Source organism: Anastrepha ludens, chromosome 6, assembly GCF_028408465.1.
Source record: "Anastrepha ludens isolate Willacy chromosome 6, idAnaLude1.1, whole genome shotgun sequence".
Lineage (NCBI taxonomy): Eukaryota > Metazoa > Arthropoda > Insecta > Diptera > Tephritidae > Anastrepha > Anastrepha ludens.
In genome coordinates, this window is record NC_071502.1 from 21,770,246 (window position 1) to 21,787,375 (window position 17,130).

Below are 17,130 nucleotides of genomic sequence, written 5' to 3' on the forward strand. Positions count from 1 at the left end.
TTTTTTCAAATTTTTTTTTGTATTTTGAAGATTGAGCATTGTCATTTATGAATGAAAAATAATATCGTTCAAATGACTGCCACGACTGGCTTTACAGTAGGCCATTCGATCAACCCAATTTTTAAGCACATTTTCGATTGTTTGGGCTCGAATTTCATGAATGGCAACTTCGCTTTCGTGTTTTAAAGCATCAATCGTCTCTGGATGGTTCGCATAGCATTTGTCCTTAACGGCTCCCCACAAAAAATAGTCCAACGGGCTTAAATCACAGCTCCGAGGCGGCCAATTGATATCGGAATTTCGGCTGATTATTCGGTTTTCAAAAACGGTAGCCAAAAGTTCGAGAGTAACTTTGGCAGTGTGACAAGTTGCACCGTCCTGTTGAAACCAAATGTCGTCCATGTCAACCTCTTCAATTTTTGGAAACAACTCGTTGAGCATGTCACGGTAACGCTCGTCATTTACTGTAACCTCGGCTCCTCGCTCATTTTCGAAAAAAAATGGCCCGATGTTGCCGCCAGACCACAAACCGCACCAAACAGTGACTCGTTGTGGATGCATTTGCTTCTCTACAGTAACGTGTGGATTTTCTGAGCCCCAAATCTGACAATTTTGCTTAATGACGTAGCCACCGATGTGAAAATCAGAAAAGAAGAAGAAGACTCACCACTTTGGAAATAGGTTTTCAATATTTCCCAATTTTGTTCAAGCGTATAGCGTCCCATTTCGTAAATGTCAAACCTTTAAGTAAATTATAAACACATTTGACATGTCATTTGTGTTACCATTCTCAAAAAAATAGGTGGTTCAAAAAGCAAACGCTATATGGTCCACCCTGTATAAGGCGGTTATACGACCAATTTTAACGTATGGCTCGATGGTTTGGTGGAAAGCTCTAGAGAGAGAATACAACATCAAATTACTTGGCAGAACACAAAGATCAGCCTGTACAATAACAGTCGGTGCAATCAGACGCACTGATGCATGTTACTCCGATAGATCTACATATCAAAAAGATGGTAACTATGAGTGCATTTAGGTTAAAAGAAGGGGGTCGCTGGAAGGAAAAAACTCATGGCCAAGCCAGTCTACAGGTATTACTGCAACAAACCCAGTATGCCTCGAAGAGGACTAACTACATCTTCCCGACGGTGACATTCAGCAGAAATTTTGTCAAATTCTCTCTCCATCTCGGAAAGAATGGAATAAGGTATTCTCACTAAACAAGTTCGACACTACAGTCTATACAGATGGCAGTAAAATGGATTGTGGTGTTGGAGCTGGTATATATTCTCATAGGCTTAGAATTGAAAAATCTCTGCGTCTCCCTAATACCAGCACTGTCTTTCAGGCGGAAGTACTGGCAATTGGGGAAGCTTGTAGGTTACTAATCGCAGAACCCTCTTTTAAGGGCAATATCGCTTTTCTTTCGGATAGCCAACCGACAACAACCTCTAAAGTGGTAAAATAAAGCAGGAATAGCCTTACCACCTTGGGCGAAAACCATAAAGTTACTTTAATCTTGGTCACGGGGCATCGGATCATTGAAGGCATATGAAAAAGCAGATGAACTGGCAAGTTGGGGATCTGCCATGAACAACGCTCTTGCAGAATCAGTATTCACACCATTAGGTGTACTCAAGAATACAATTTCCCTAAAATACCTCCGAATGCCGGATTGCAGATGGAGAGGCCAACCTCAAGCTTCGTCAACATTGATAAACATGAAATGACGGGTAGTCATAACCGGCTTTTGGTTTGTGGGAGAACAATCAGCCAAAATGGGCATCCCTCGAGAGCCTCGAATAACTATTTGGCTTAGATGTCAACATCCTGATAAGGTTCCTGAACCACACAGACTGGATATAGTCATGCTGTGAATAACTGGTAAACAAGTTGGTAACGAGGATGTGGCAACAAGATGGTGCGGCAGCGCTAGTTGGATTTTGGACGAATCACCACTTAAACCAACCACCAGGGTGTTAACAATGAAAGCCAACAAAGAGCATTCGTTACATTTTATAGTTTTTCTATGGTAAAGGCGAAAATACAAGCCAGGTGCGTTGAAATTGTGAATGGCGTTTAAGGTGCCGATACTGTAACAGTTAATTACGTGCAACTTTGGTTGCGTCAATTCCGTTCAGACATTTTCAATGTTAGAGATGCACCTCGCAAAGACAGAAACGATCGAAGTTGACCGGGAGATTAGTAGTCGTAGCATCGCCTAAGAGCTAAAAATCACCCATAAAACAGTTTTAAACCATTTGCGCAAAGCTGGATTCAAAACTAGGCTCAACGTTTGGATGCCACACCAATTAACACCACAAATTATGATGGATTGAATTTCCATCTGCGAAGCCTTGGCCAAACGGAATGAAATCGACCCATTCCTTAAGCGGATGGTGACTAGGGATGAGAAATGGTTCACATACGACAATATTGTGCGAAAATGTTCGGGGGCAAAGCGTGATGAAGCAACTCGAACGGTGGCCAAATCGGGACTAATGGCCAGGAAGGCTCTACTGTGTCTTTGGTGTGACTTGAAAGGAATTATTTATTGTGAGTTTCTGCCGTATGGCCAAACTCTAAATTCAGATCTCTACTGCCAACAACTGCACCGTTTAAAGCTAGGTATTGACCAGAAACGACTGAAATTGGCCAACAGAAGAGATGTTGTGTTCCATCAGGACAACGCAAGGACACGCACGTCTGAAGTGACTCGCCGAAAACTCCGGGGCTTAGAGCAGCCGGATACCACTAATAATTTCCTCTGTGATTGTGCAGCCTTTACTAGAGCAACGGTTCCGATGCCGTGAGAATGAGTAAAATGTGTTCTCTTCAATTGGAGGTTATTTTTTAAGGTTGCTAGAGAATCTGGAAAATTCTCACAGAATTACCTATCTCTTTCTCTATTCTATCCTATTTCTTTTTCTCTGTCACTGCTCTCCTTTCCTCCTTGACCATCTACCCTTTTACTTTCCAGAGCTTTAAATAAAATGGGCTTTTTAGCCTGAGTGTTTTAGCAGTCACTATTCTCTCGGTTGTTGTTGACTCGCCTTTTCAAATTTCAACAATAGTTTTATCAAAAAAATAAATAGTTAAATAGTCAAATCCTTTTAATATGTTGTGTCCATTTCATTTTGACGCTGACCGTATATTTTATATTTATGTAAGTATGTCTGGAAAGAGAGAATCTTCTTTAGTTCCACTTGAAAAACAAATTTTAATTGTCAACCATTTTTCATATTACTAAACTATTAACGGCGGCCGCCGTAGCCGAATGGGTTGGTGCGTGACTACCATTCGGAAATCACAGAGAGAACGTCGGTTCGAATCTCGGTGAAACACCAAAATTAAGAAAAACATTTTTCTAATAGCGGTCGCCCCTCGGCAGGCAATGGCGAACCTTCGAGTTTATTTCTGCCATGAAAAAGCCCCTCATAAAAATATCTGCTGTTCGGCGTCGGCTTGAAACTGTAGGTCCCTCCATTTTTAGAACAACATCAAGACGCACACCACAAATAGGAAGAGGAGCTCGGCCAAATACCCAAAAAAGGGTTATATATATATATATTATATACTATTAACTAGCAAAAATTGGAAACACCAAGCAAGTTCAGATCTCCACCAATTTAGTATTTCCAAAACCGAAGAAGAGTCTTCCATTTGTACAAATGAAGATTAAGGACCTTTTGTAAAGTGCAAATACATACATATCTACTTGTGCTCTTCTTACTATGCAGTACTGGATTTTGATATATGGCGCTGTGCTCCATAGACTTAATTAAATGAAGTTATTGACACGCCTTTATAGCCCCTTTTTGATATCAAATCATAATTTTGCATGCGGGTGTATTTTATAGCGATTTATCAGAATTGATAAAATATTTAATCACGATGAATAAACTGTCGTTGACACAACTTTGCCTTAAATCGTTGGCTTGTAGATTGGATAAATATACTCGTAATTTATGTTGTGCCGATTTGATTTGTTCATCTAGGCGAACCATTGATCATCATTAATCATAGTCATAGTCAAATTAGAGTCATTAAAAGTGCGCTTTATCTTCATCATAGTCGACTTTTATTCATAAAGTCTATTTTAAACACAAAATTGCCAAAAGCTCGTACTGTTACTGTACTACCAGTTAGCAAACTATAAAAAATTAAATAAAATTCTGAAATATGAGATTTCAGGGCGCATGAGTTGCATTGCTTTTTGTCTGAATACTTGAAAAAAAACAACAAGAAAAAATAATGCTTTTGAAAATCTTGACGTTATTTAGAATCGGCATTCGTTTGCATTGAAGAAATCAAGTTATTTTTGTTTTCCATCAGGACAACGCATCAGCTCACGAGTCAGCAGTTGTGGTCGCAAAATTACGGGAAATAGGGTTTCAACTCTTTTCACATCCGCCCTATTCCGAAGTCAGGACTTCCTCGGCTCCCTCGGCTACTATTTGTTCCCCAATTTGAAGAAATGGCTGCCAGGAAAAGATTTTATTCCAACGATTAGATGATTGCAGAAACGAATGGCTATTTTTCAGGCTTAGACAAATCCTATTATTCGGAAGGCATCAACAAACTAGAACAGCTTTGAATTGACTATGGCCTTGAGACGGTCCAGAAACGAATCGCAAGCTGCCCGAATGTGATTTGCAGGTAGTTTAGCCCACTCGCGGACAATGCCTTTTTTCAGTGTCTCGAGACTGGTGAATCTTTTAGTTCGGACTTTGCTCTCGTAAATAGCCTAAAGAGAATTATCCATCGGATTCGTGTCTAGTGAATTTAAGAGGACCCGGTGGTCTAGAAATTTCAAAAAATTTTGTTTTTGTTTTTTAGATATTTCGAAAATGTGGCATCTTAAGCATATACTGTGAAATTTTCATGCGGAAATTCCCAATATTATAGCTTCTACAGCCCATTACCTAGGTAGAGAGCGGTCCGCGCGCTCCTGTACCTTAAACTTTAAACTCGTTTATCTCGAAACGACTTTTTTCGGCACGGTGGGGATGAAAACAAATAAACTATTCAACCGAATCCTTTGAAATTTGGATATGTTATTCACAACATGTATCGCTATCGTCGGAACTAGAATCATAATTTTATTTAAATAATTTCTTATTTTTTAAACTAAAAAACTAGTGAAAAAACCCGATTTTACGAACTTTTTTTTCAAAAATGCGCCATTTTGTCAATTTTTCATTTTTTCGATTTGTTCTAGTTCCGACCATAACAGCACTCTTTCTGATTAAGAATCTTCTTGAATTTTGTGTTTCAGATGAGTAGATGTATCGAAATCATCTACGCCGTCCGGGTTCGATTTTTCGAGAGGGTCATCTTCAGCGGCATTTTTATAATAATAAATATGGTTTCAAAAGTAAAAAAAAAAAAAAAAATTTTGTATGCTCAAAAAACGTACTAATAAGCCCGAAAAGTTGAAACATCGTTTTTTAAATTTTTAATAGCGAAAATCGTGAAAATAGGTGAAATTTTCGTGCTCTAGACCACCGGGTACCCTTAAGAGCGATTGTGTGGACGTTACGAAGTTCGAAACGTTGTTTTTTAGCTATTCTTGGTTCACTCAAGCTTTGTGAGACGGTGCCTAGACCCGTTGAATCGTTCATGGTCTGCCACCGAAATGCTTGTCTGCCCACGGATTTAAAGCAACCTCTAGAATCCTTTCCCGATAATATTTCGCATGTAGATTGACGCCAGGCTCGATGAGAACGATTGGAGAGCGCCCATCTGCGATCACAACGGCCCAAACCATCCCCATGACGTTTCGCGATGTTGCCAGTATCATTGTAAGGAGTAATGGTGCGATAATTAAAAACTTTATTAACTTTAAGGTGCTCGAGCTCACGAGCAATAGCTGGTTGTGATTTTCCAGTCAAATATAATGCAATCACACTTTTACGTTTAAAATCCATTACTAATTTTCTTTTTTCGTGGTTACTCTCGGCAAAATGCTTCTGCGCGCTTGTAAACAATACTCTGGACTGTCAATTAGCCAAATGTCTGTTATTTGATGCCCGTGCACCAGATGCGCGAGCGGTCTGAAGTTGGTTACACGTACGCGACTACTTTCACTTTCCGTCTATTTAAGATAAAACCTATAAAAGTGGGGAGAGAACCACCTTGTGGAGTAGCTCTGCTCACAATCTGGGTGAACGTAGCATCTCTACATGATGCTGGAATAATTCTGTTTTGAAGCATACATCGAATCCAGTTTCACACGCAGTCATTGACTCCGCAAGCTGCTAGCGAATCGATTATGGTTTCGCCGGATATATTGTTAAAGGCACCTTTTTATATCTGGGAAGGCCTCCATGGTGAATTGTTTCTGATACAGGAACTTTTCAATGTGCCCAATCACCTCGTAAAGAGCTGTTTCCGTGGATTTAGCCTTCATGTAAACATGCTGCCCTTCCGAAAGTGGGTCCTCCTCTGCTAAAAATCTCTAAATTTGTTTAGATAGATTTTTCATGATCAAAAAATCGCCTATTGGAATTTTTAAATATTTATTATAATTAGCTTGTTTGTACTTTCCTTTTTTTTTAATGTCTATTAACCTTAAAATATGTCTACTTAGCCTATAAGAATCTATATTATGTATTGGCTTAATAAATAAATAAAAAATAAATATATATATACTTATATATATACGTTCATCCTTTCAATTGCGATAATTTTCCCATATGACATCGCTATTTTTACAGCGTTGCCACTCCATTGCCACACCAGTGCATTAACAATATTAACTAATTATTATTCGTTAGCACCATATTGCCACAGACTCGTAATACGAAAAAAATAAAGTTAGTTTCCATTTTAGATTTATTTTGCTAACTCAAGTCACCATTACAGCTACCTTTTTTTTAACAAGGGATCTCTAAATAGTTTTCAGTTCCTCATCAGGCACTTAGTCAGGTGTGAAACGTGATTGCACGTAACCAATGTTTACACTATCAATTGGCATACTGACATAGTACATAGTATTTATATATGAGTACATAGCTTTTATGTACAGAAGTTCCATCGCCATTAGATAATGGCATTGGTGATAAGTTAAGCCTGCAGGGAAATTCACAAGTATCGGTGCGCTTATGCCTTGTCTACGTAATTGGAATTTTCTAACTTATTCACATTAGAAACTTCTTCACTTTATTCTACGTTACGTCGTATGTCGTACGGAGTGTTCCTCATTATATCTCGCTTTCGGTAGCTCGAGAAAATGGGAATACTTAATTCGACAGATGGGATCTAAGTACTCACTCTTTCTCTTCTCAATTCCTGTCATCCCCGGAGGGACATGGGGACTCGAGTTTCAATTTTGCGCATCCAAACCCGATGCGCTTGCTGCCGAAGCAGATGGATTTGCCTCAAAAATGTGGGTACTTTTTGAAGATTGGTTTCCAATCGGGTTTACACTCATGTTTTTTTTTTAACTTTAATTAGCCCAAGAAAGGCTTCGATAAGTTACAAACCTAAGGAAGATCTGGTAAGCCCCACCTATAAGATAACCAGATAATCTATAGCAAAACCTATTTTAAAATTTTGACCGATGTTCTGCTCCGCTTGTACTTGTGATGATAACATCATTACCTTCGTCTTGCCTGTATTAAGTGATAATCGCATTCTGCTTGCCGATCTGTCAATTTTTATAAAGCCTTCTTTAAAGTCATCAAAGGATGTCTCGCTGTAATCTCCAAATCATCTGCATGTGCTAGGATATGTACCGATTGGAAAAATATATAAGTAGTTCCGTCTATGCTTATGCCATCTTCCCTTATACCTTTTTCAAAGGCGAGATTCAACAGTGGACATGAAAGACCATCACCTTGCCCGAGGTCATTTCTTATTATGAATTTCGATGACAGTAAACAATAAACAAATGAAATACGGTTATATTCTTTTCTTGGGGCTTTTCAAGGATTTGTTTCAGTTGAAAATTTGGTCTATAATGGACCTTCCTGATATGAAAACAAAGCCTGGTAATTTTCTACTATCTTATCAGCAAATAGGCGCAGCCGTTCGTACCAAATGTTAGAGTATATTCTGTCAAAAAAGTACCGGGAATTGTTCAATAAAACGCTAAATAAATTTTTAATCATATATATATATATATATATATATATATATATAATTGGCGCGTACCCCCTTTTTGGGTGTTTGGCCGAGCTCCTCCTCCTATTTGTGGTGTGAGCATTGATGTTGTTCCACAAATGTGTTTAATCATCAAAATTTATTTTGTCGCCTTCAAAATAGGCTCCCTTCGAAGCAATACACCTATGCCAACAATTAGTCCAGTCATCAAAGTCGTCATCACCTTTTAAACGCGTTTGAAGGGATCTTCTTCTGTGCCTTAGCGAATTCTCCATAACAGCCTCTATCGACTCAAAGCGGCGTCCGCGGAATGGCAATTTAAGTTTTAGGGAAAGGAAAAAGTCACAGAGGGCTAAATCCAGTGAATACGGTGGTTGTTCGATGATATTTGTTCTTCAAGTTTTTGGTCAAAAAAGTGTTCACAATATGAGCCTTGAGAGACGGTGCGTTATCATGGTGCAAGGTCCATGAGTTTTCTTCCCATAAATTGGGCCGTTTCCTACGCACATTCTCTCTCAATCGTCGCATAACTTTCAAATAATATTCTTCATTTACCGTAGAGCCATTTGGAACGAATTCCGAGTGCACAAAACCATGATAATCAAAGAAAACGAGTAGCATGACTTTCACTTTTGACCGACTTTGACGTGGTATTTTGTGTTTCGGCTCATGTAGATGTACCCATGTCTCATCACCTGTTATGATGTGCTGGATAAACGTTGGGTCCGAATTCACTTGCTCAAGCATGTCTTCAGCCACCTTCTTCCGATGAATTTTTTGAAAGAAATTCAACTCTCTTGAAACGAGTCGAGCAACCACGCGTCTCATGCTCAATTGATGGTGTAAAATGTTGCGAATTGATGATGATTGAAATGATTAAATGATGATTTGATGGTTTTCCTGCACCTTTCCCTAGACTTCCGTTTAAGACGTTGATGCGCGACCAGATCGGGGCAAGTCTTCCACGACTTCTCGGCCCTGTGCAAAAGCCTTATACCACTCATAGACCCGTGTTCTTGATAAAACACACTTGCCATAGTATTTCTGCAACATTTTCAACGATTCGGTACACGAAATCCCGTTCAAAACTTAACGTTTAAAAATTTAAGACAACTTCTTTGTTCGATATTTTTATCCATAGTGAAAATCGCAGAGGTTGACTGGGTGGCTAAATTTCAAGGGCCGATGTTGAATGTGAACCACGTCTAAACATCAAGCTTTTTCTGCATTTTATTTGACATTTTTCAATTTCAGACTAACTCAATTTGAACTATGGAAAAACACACAATTGAGCAATGCGTTAAAGTTATTCAGGCTTATTATGAAAACGGACGTTCAAATCAAAAAGCATATCGAAGAAAATCACCTTCAGTGATGAGGCACATTTTCACCTCAGTGGATTCGTCAATAAGAAGAATTGCCGTATTTGGGGAATTATAATCCAAGAGTGATTGCCGAAAAACCAATGCACCCACAAAGAGTGACTGTTTGGTGCGGTTTATGTGCCGGCGGCATCATTGGAACGTATTTTTTTCCAAAATGAAGTCGGTCAGGCAGTTACAGTCACTATCGTGAGATGATAACGAACTTTTTATGACCCGAATTGGAAGATATGGATGTGGACGATATGTGGTTTCAACAGGACGGTGCCAATTGCCACACAACAATGGCCCTTTTGCGCGAAAAATTTGATGGAATAATCTCACGTCGCGGCGATGTCAATTTTCCGCCAAGATCATGTGATTTGACACCGATGGACTTCTTTCTTTGGGGTTATTTGAAAGAAAAGGTGTACGTCGATAAGCCAGCAACAATTCAAGAGCTAAAGGATGAGATAATTCGGCACATTAATGGCATAGAACCTCAATTATGCCTCAGCGTCATCGAAAATTTGGACCATCGGATGAAGGTGTGCCGTCGAGACCGCGGTGGCCATTTGGCCAATATTTTGTTCCATACGTAATTGAGCTATACCAATATTATCATAATAAAGAGAAATGACAATAACTTTCTAAAAAAATTGTATGTGTAACACGTGCATTTTAAATGAACAATCCCGATATGTTTTTGACAGAATGTGTATATTTTGTAGCAAATATTAAGGTGCGTTTTATCGGTGTATAGTTTTCACACTTGGATTTGTCTCTCTTCTTGTGGAGTGGGTGAATACGGTGAATATTTCGTTTGTTTGGCCCATATGTTTAAAAATATCTGGCGGTCATTCATCTACCCCTGGGGACAGGTAATTTTTAATGTGGGTTGTAGCTCTTTCAAATTCATGAAAATGTAATTCTTCCATACCTGGATCAGCACTACAACTGCCTGAGGAATATTTACTTTTTAGTATTTCTATTATTTATACTTTTCGTAAGTATATTATCTTATAAACTGTATCTAAGTACTCGTGCATATGTAAGTCCATACATAAGTAGGTATACACGTGAGACTGAGAAAATGCTATTTGCAATAAAATTAGCCATAATAAGATGTTTAGCGGCAAAACTATAATAGCGCACGTAGTACTTCTATTCATTCTACAATCAGCGACAAGTTACTAAGCTCTTCCTGGTTCAAACAAAGCCTGTAGCTCATTATACAGAGCATCGCTCACAGTTCAGCTCATTAATTGTGAAGCATTTTTTAATTAGTTATTGGAATGTCTGGCTGTTACAAAACACCTGTGTACAGCCTCTGTGCAACAAATCATGACCGGTGCATGCTTTATTTAAATAAATCCAATTTGTTTAATGGAGCTTTGCTTTTGGAGGGAAATTAAAGCATAATATAGGGTGGGCCATGTAAAATTTGCTTTTTGAATCGGCTATAAAAAAAATATCAATATTTTTTCAAACTTTTGTTTTATTTTGAATATTGAACATTGTCATTTATGAATGAAAAATAATATCGTTCAAATGACTGCCACGACTGGCTTTACAGTAGGCCATTCGATCAACCCAATTTTTAAGCACACAGCGATTGTTTGGGCTCCAATTTCATGAATGGCAACTTCGATTTCGTGATTTAAAGCATCAATCGTCTTTGGATGGTTCGCATAGCATTTGTCCTTAACGGCTCCCCACAAAAAATAGTCCAACGGGCTTAAACCGATGTGAAAATGAGCTTCATCAGAAAAGATGATTTTTCGGTAAAAATGCTCATCTTCGGTCAAACGATTTTCTGCCCATTGAGCGAACCGAAAACGCATTGGATGGTCATTAGGCTTCAGTTCTTGCACCAATTGAACTTTGTAAGCCTTCATACCGAGGTCTTTATGCAAAATTCTCCTCAAAGAAGTGCGTGAAATGTTCAATTCTTAAGAACGATGACGAGTTGAGGTTGTTGGATGTTCACGCACATTTTCGGCTACAGCAGCAATGTTTTCGGGTGTACGCACTGTAGGAGCACGTTCACGTGTTGTTTTATCCTTTAACGATCCACTTTCACGAACACGATTAACAAATTGATCCACAAGCTGTCTTGTTGGCAAATCTTTTATTTTGAATTTTTTTTCAAATTTCTCACAGTTTGAGTAAAAGACTCACCACTTTGGAAATAGGTTTTCAATATTTCCCAATTTTGCTCAAGAGTATAGCGTCCTATTTCGTAAATGTTAAATCCTTAAGTAAATTATGAACACATTTGACACGTCATTTGTGTTACCATTCTCAAAAAAATAGGTGGTTAAAAAAGCCAACGCTATATGGCCCACCCTGTACAAAATTAGAAAAGAATGTATTTAGCTTAGAATAAAAATCATTTATGAACACTTATATAAAGAGTGATTTTTTAGATATTATCTTTTTAAACAGTTGGTTTAAACAGCGGAATCACGTTTCGTGTTTGGGTTCACTGTCAAACATCTTCAGTTTGGTCTATAATTTAACCATGAATCGTCTTACAAACGAACAACGCTTGCAAATCATTGAATTATATTATTATAAAACTGCGTGTTCTGTTAAGAAAGTTTATCGCGCGCTTCTTCTTCGAAAAATTGTGTTCAGCGACGAAGCTCATTTTTGGATCAATGGGTACGTAAATAAGTAGAATTGTCGATTTTGGAGTGAAGATCAGCCAGAAGAATTGCAAGAGCTACCAATGTATCCAGAAAAGGTAACAGTTCGGTGCGGTTTATGGGATGGAGGTGTCATTGGGCCCTACTTCTTCAAAGATCCTGCGAATCGTAACGTAACTGTGAATGCTGAGCGCTACCGTGAAATGATAGCCAACTTTTTTTTTGCCCAAAATACAAGAGCTTGACTTGCATGACATGAGGTTTCAGCAAGAGGGTGCCACATGCCACACAGCACGCGTAACAATGGACTTGTTGAGAGGCGAGTTCGGTGAACATTTTATTTCACGTTCGGGACCTGTCAATTGGCCACCCAGATCCAGCGATATAACGCCTTAAGATTATTTTTTGTGGGGCTATGTTAAAGCTCATGTCCAGTCAGACAAGTCTGCTTCAATTAACGCATTGGAAGACAACATTAAAGCATTTATATGTGAGATACCGGCCGAAACATTGGAAAGAGTATGCCAAAATTGGACAAAGCGGATGGACCATTTGAAGCGCAGTCGCGGTCAACATTTGCATGAAATAATCTTCAAACATTAAATTATATGGACTGTACTATCGATTTAAATAAAAATCTCATGCATTTTTCTGAATTTAACGTGTGTTTCTTTTGTAAAACTTTCCTATAGCTTTTAAAAAATCACCCTTTACTTCACTTATTCACGTGTGCTTGTGTGTGCGGGTGCATGTGCGCTTTCACCTATTCTTACTCGTACGAGTATATGAATGTCACCAATGACAAAAAAGTTCGCAAAAAAGGTGTGATGGTCGTATTTGCAATTGTAATCCAAATTTAATATTATAACAAGAAAGTACGAAGCAAATACTACAAATGTATAAACTGGCATAATTAAGAAGTATACAAAATAAGATAATAAAGAATTTATAACAGAAACAGAATTTTAAAATTAGCACAACCCGTTTATTCCAGGAACAACTCGTTACGAAGACTCAATAAATTAGGGCAATACAAAATGTTTTCTTTTCAAATATTATAAAGGGTGGCTAAATTTTAAGGACCGATATTGAATGTGAACCACACCTAAACTTCAAGTTTTTTTCTGCATTTCATTTGACATTTTTCAATTTCAGACTAATGCAATTTGAACCATGGAAAGTTATATAATCGAGCAACGCGTTAAAGTTATTCAGGCTTATTATGAAAACGGGCGTTCAAATCTAAATGCATATCGAAGAAAATCATCCTCAGTGGATTCGACAATAAGCAGAGTTGCCGCATTGGGGCGAATGATAATCCAAGAGTGATTGCCGAAAAAACAATGCACCCACAAAGAGTTTATGGTTTATGGGCCGGCGGCATCAGTGGGCCGTATTTTTTCCAAAATGAGGCCGGTCAGGCAGATACTGCGAATAGTGTTCGCCATCGTGAGATGAAAACAAACTTTTTATGGGCCGAATTGGAAGATATGGATGTGGACGATATGTGGTTTCAACAGGACGGTGCCACTTATCACACAGCTAACGAAACAATGGCTCTTTTGCGCGAAAAATTTGATGGCCGAATAAACTCACGTCGCGGCGATGTCAATTGGCCGCCAAGATCATGTGATTTGACACCGTCGGACTTTTTTCTTTGGGGTTATTTGAAAGAAAATGTGTACGTCGATAAGCGAGCAACAATTCAAGAGCTAAAAGATGAGATAATTTGGCACATTAACGGCATAGAACCTCAATTATGCCCCAGCGTCATCGAAAATTTGGACCATTGGATGGAGGTGTGCCGCCGAGGCCGCGTCGGCCATTTGGCCGATATTTTGTTCCATACGTAATTGAGCTATACTAATATTATCATTATAAAGAAAAATGATAATAATTTCCCAAGAAATTGCATTTTATTCAAAATCAACACCGGCCCTTGAAACTTAACCACCCTTTACAATGAGCCCATCAGCCACTTCATAATTTGTGAATAACTACACCGGTTGACAGCCAAAAACAAAACCTATGGTCTGATTCTATCCAATTCCTATGTAAAATCCCTCATTGAGCTTGAAAAACTACTTAATTTTTTTCCATTGTGTGGCTTTCGAAATATCCCCGAATAATGGTTCTAAACAAAAAAGATAATTACATAATTATTATATTATTTTATTATATTAAAAATAAACGTTGCCAAGTTTTTTACAAAATTTAGACAAAAATGTATTTTTTTGCAAAAATTTGTAAATTTTGACAGAAAAAGTACCTATTATAAAAATACTTTTACTTCTGGTTCAACCAACAAAAGTCACATTCAGTGGAAATTAATTTTGTGAATTAAATATAAATAATTTTTGTAGACTTTGTGGTAAAAGCTGTAAAAAAGCCATAAAGCAATAATTAAAGATGATGTAAAATGTCTAATTTTCACCCTATGTCAGCCATCTAAAAGCTAATATTAATTTCCGAGGAAATTCTAAAGAAAAAGTACTCAAAGCATAGAAATGAAAACGTTTGCTAAAAAAGTTATCAGGCAATACTATTTTGCTCACCCTACTTTTTATCTGTCAATTCGTACTAGCCCTGTCCGTTCAGAAAGGAAAGCAGAACTATCGTAGGTATGCTGACAGGCCACAATTTGTTAGCGGAATTGCAAACAACGAAAGCTGCAGATTTTGCAATGAACTAGAAGAGAGGAAAACACTTGAATACCTTCTAGCCCTGCTAGGACCCGAATGAAATGTTTAGAATCTCTACAATATGACAGGTTAGAATGTCTCTCGGGGTTAGAGCTTCGGAGCTTACTTAGATTCGCAAAAGACGCAGGTTTATTACAAGAAGCCTTCTACAAGGAAACGTAAGGGGCAAGCTCCATCTGGTACCACTAAGGACCAATAGGTCTATGTTTTTGAGAACTATTAATTTTTCGTTTGTGTCTCTTAATACACTCTGTCACAAAAATATCGGGAATTGTTCATTTAAAAAACGCGCGTTACACATATGTCTAAATTCTTTTTGCTAGAATGTTGTTACAACTGTCCTCTATAGAGTCGCAGAGTTTGAACGTGATCTGTCAATTAGCTTGTTTTTAGCATTTAATTATATCAGTCAACCTCTGCGATTTTCACATTTTCATAAGGCAAACATTAGGCAAGCTGAACGAGCTCGGATGGGAGCTAATGCCACATCCACCATACTCCCGGATATTGCACCTTGTGATTATCACCTTTTCCGTGGACTTCAATCCCATATGAGTAACAAGAACTAGTCCTCAAAAGAAGCTATAAAAAGGGATATCGAAGCGCATTTTGGCTCCAAGCACAAACAATTTTTTAAAAAGGGAATTAAATATTTGCCTAAACGTTTAGAAGACATTGTAAATAATGAAGGAAAATATATTATTGATTAATAAATACTTTAAACATCTTTTTTATTCATTTTTAAAAACACCTTTAAAAACGCACGAACTTATGGACTGACCTGATACCTACCGATATTTAAAAATTTATGGGGCCACTTTTCTTAAAGGTTTAACAAAATTCACTTAAGAATCTAGTTAAGAGCTCCGTTATTAAAAATGTATTCGATTTTAGAGACGTCTTCCATCTTCTTTTTTTTCTTGATTTACGCGATAACCGCTCACGCGATTTTGGTTGAGTTTAACTGGCGCAGTAGGAAACCAAATCCTTCTCCACCTAATCTTTCCAACGGCCTTTCTCTTCCTTTCCAGGGGCCTTCCTCTTCCTTGGCTACCACCATCTGGTACATTTTAATTTTCTGTGTACCTGAATAGAAAGTGGGCGTGCTCGTGTACGAATTGGATCAATTATTTTCATATTTTTTAGGCCCAAAACCGGGGCGACAGCAACTAATGATAATAATAATTTTAGTATTTCTTAATAACGGGTGATTTTTTAGGTGTTATCTTTTTCATTTTATGGTCAGTTTAATCGACCCACTGAAGCGGCTATTTGAGCTATTGTGACCAAATTTAGAACCAAATTTACATTATTGGACATCAAACCACCAACACGCTTACGTAGAGTGCGAAGTGGACTGAAGAAAATATCGCAGCTGTATCGGCCAGTGTTAATGATGACCATCAATTATCGATTCGTCGCCGTTCGCAGCAATTGGGCCTATGTTACTCAACAACGTGGAAAATTTTGCAAAATATAGCTGGTGCAAGAATTGAAGCCGAACGACCTACCGCAACGCAGAATTTTTGGTGAATGGACTATTGGAAAGTTGGCCGAAGATCCACTTTTTTATCGAAAAATTGTGCTCAGCGACGAAGCTCATTTCTGGATCAATCGGTAGGTAAATAAGCAGAATTGTCGATTTTGGAGAGAAGATCAGCCAGAAGAATTGCAAGAGCTACCAATGTATCCAGAAAAGGTAACAGTTCGGTGCGGTTTATGGGCTGGAGGTATCATTGGACCGTACTTCTTCAAAGATGCTGCGAATCGTAACGTAACTGTGAATGGTGAGCGCTACCGTGAAATGATAGCCAACTTTTTTTTTACCCAAAATGCAAGAGCTTGACTTGCATGACATGAGGTTTCAGCAAGACGGTGCCACAGCCACACAGCACGCGTAACAATGGACTTGTTGAGAGGCGAGTTCGGTGAAAATTTTATTTTACGTTCGAGACCTGTCAATAGGCCACCCAGATCGTGCGATATAACGCCTTTAGATTATTTCTTGTGGGGCTATGTTAAAGCTCATATCTATTCAGACAAGCCTGCTTCAATTAACGCATTGGCAGACAACATTAAAGCATTTATATGGCCGGCCGAAACATTGGAAAGAGTATGCCAAAATTGGACTATACGGATGGACCATTTGAAACGCAGTCGCGGTCAACATTTGCATGAAATAATCTTCAAACATTAAATTATATGGACTGTACATTCGGCCGCGGTCGCCGAATGGGTTGGTGCGTGATTACCATTCGGAATTCACAGAGAGAACGTAGGTTCGAATCTCGGTGAGAGAACAAAAAT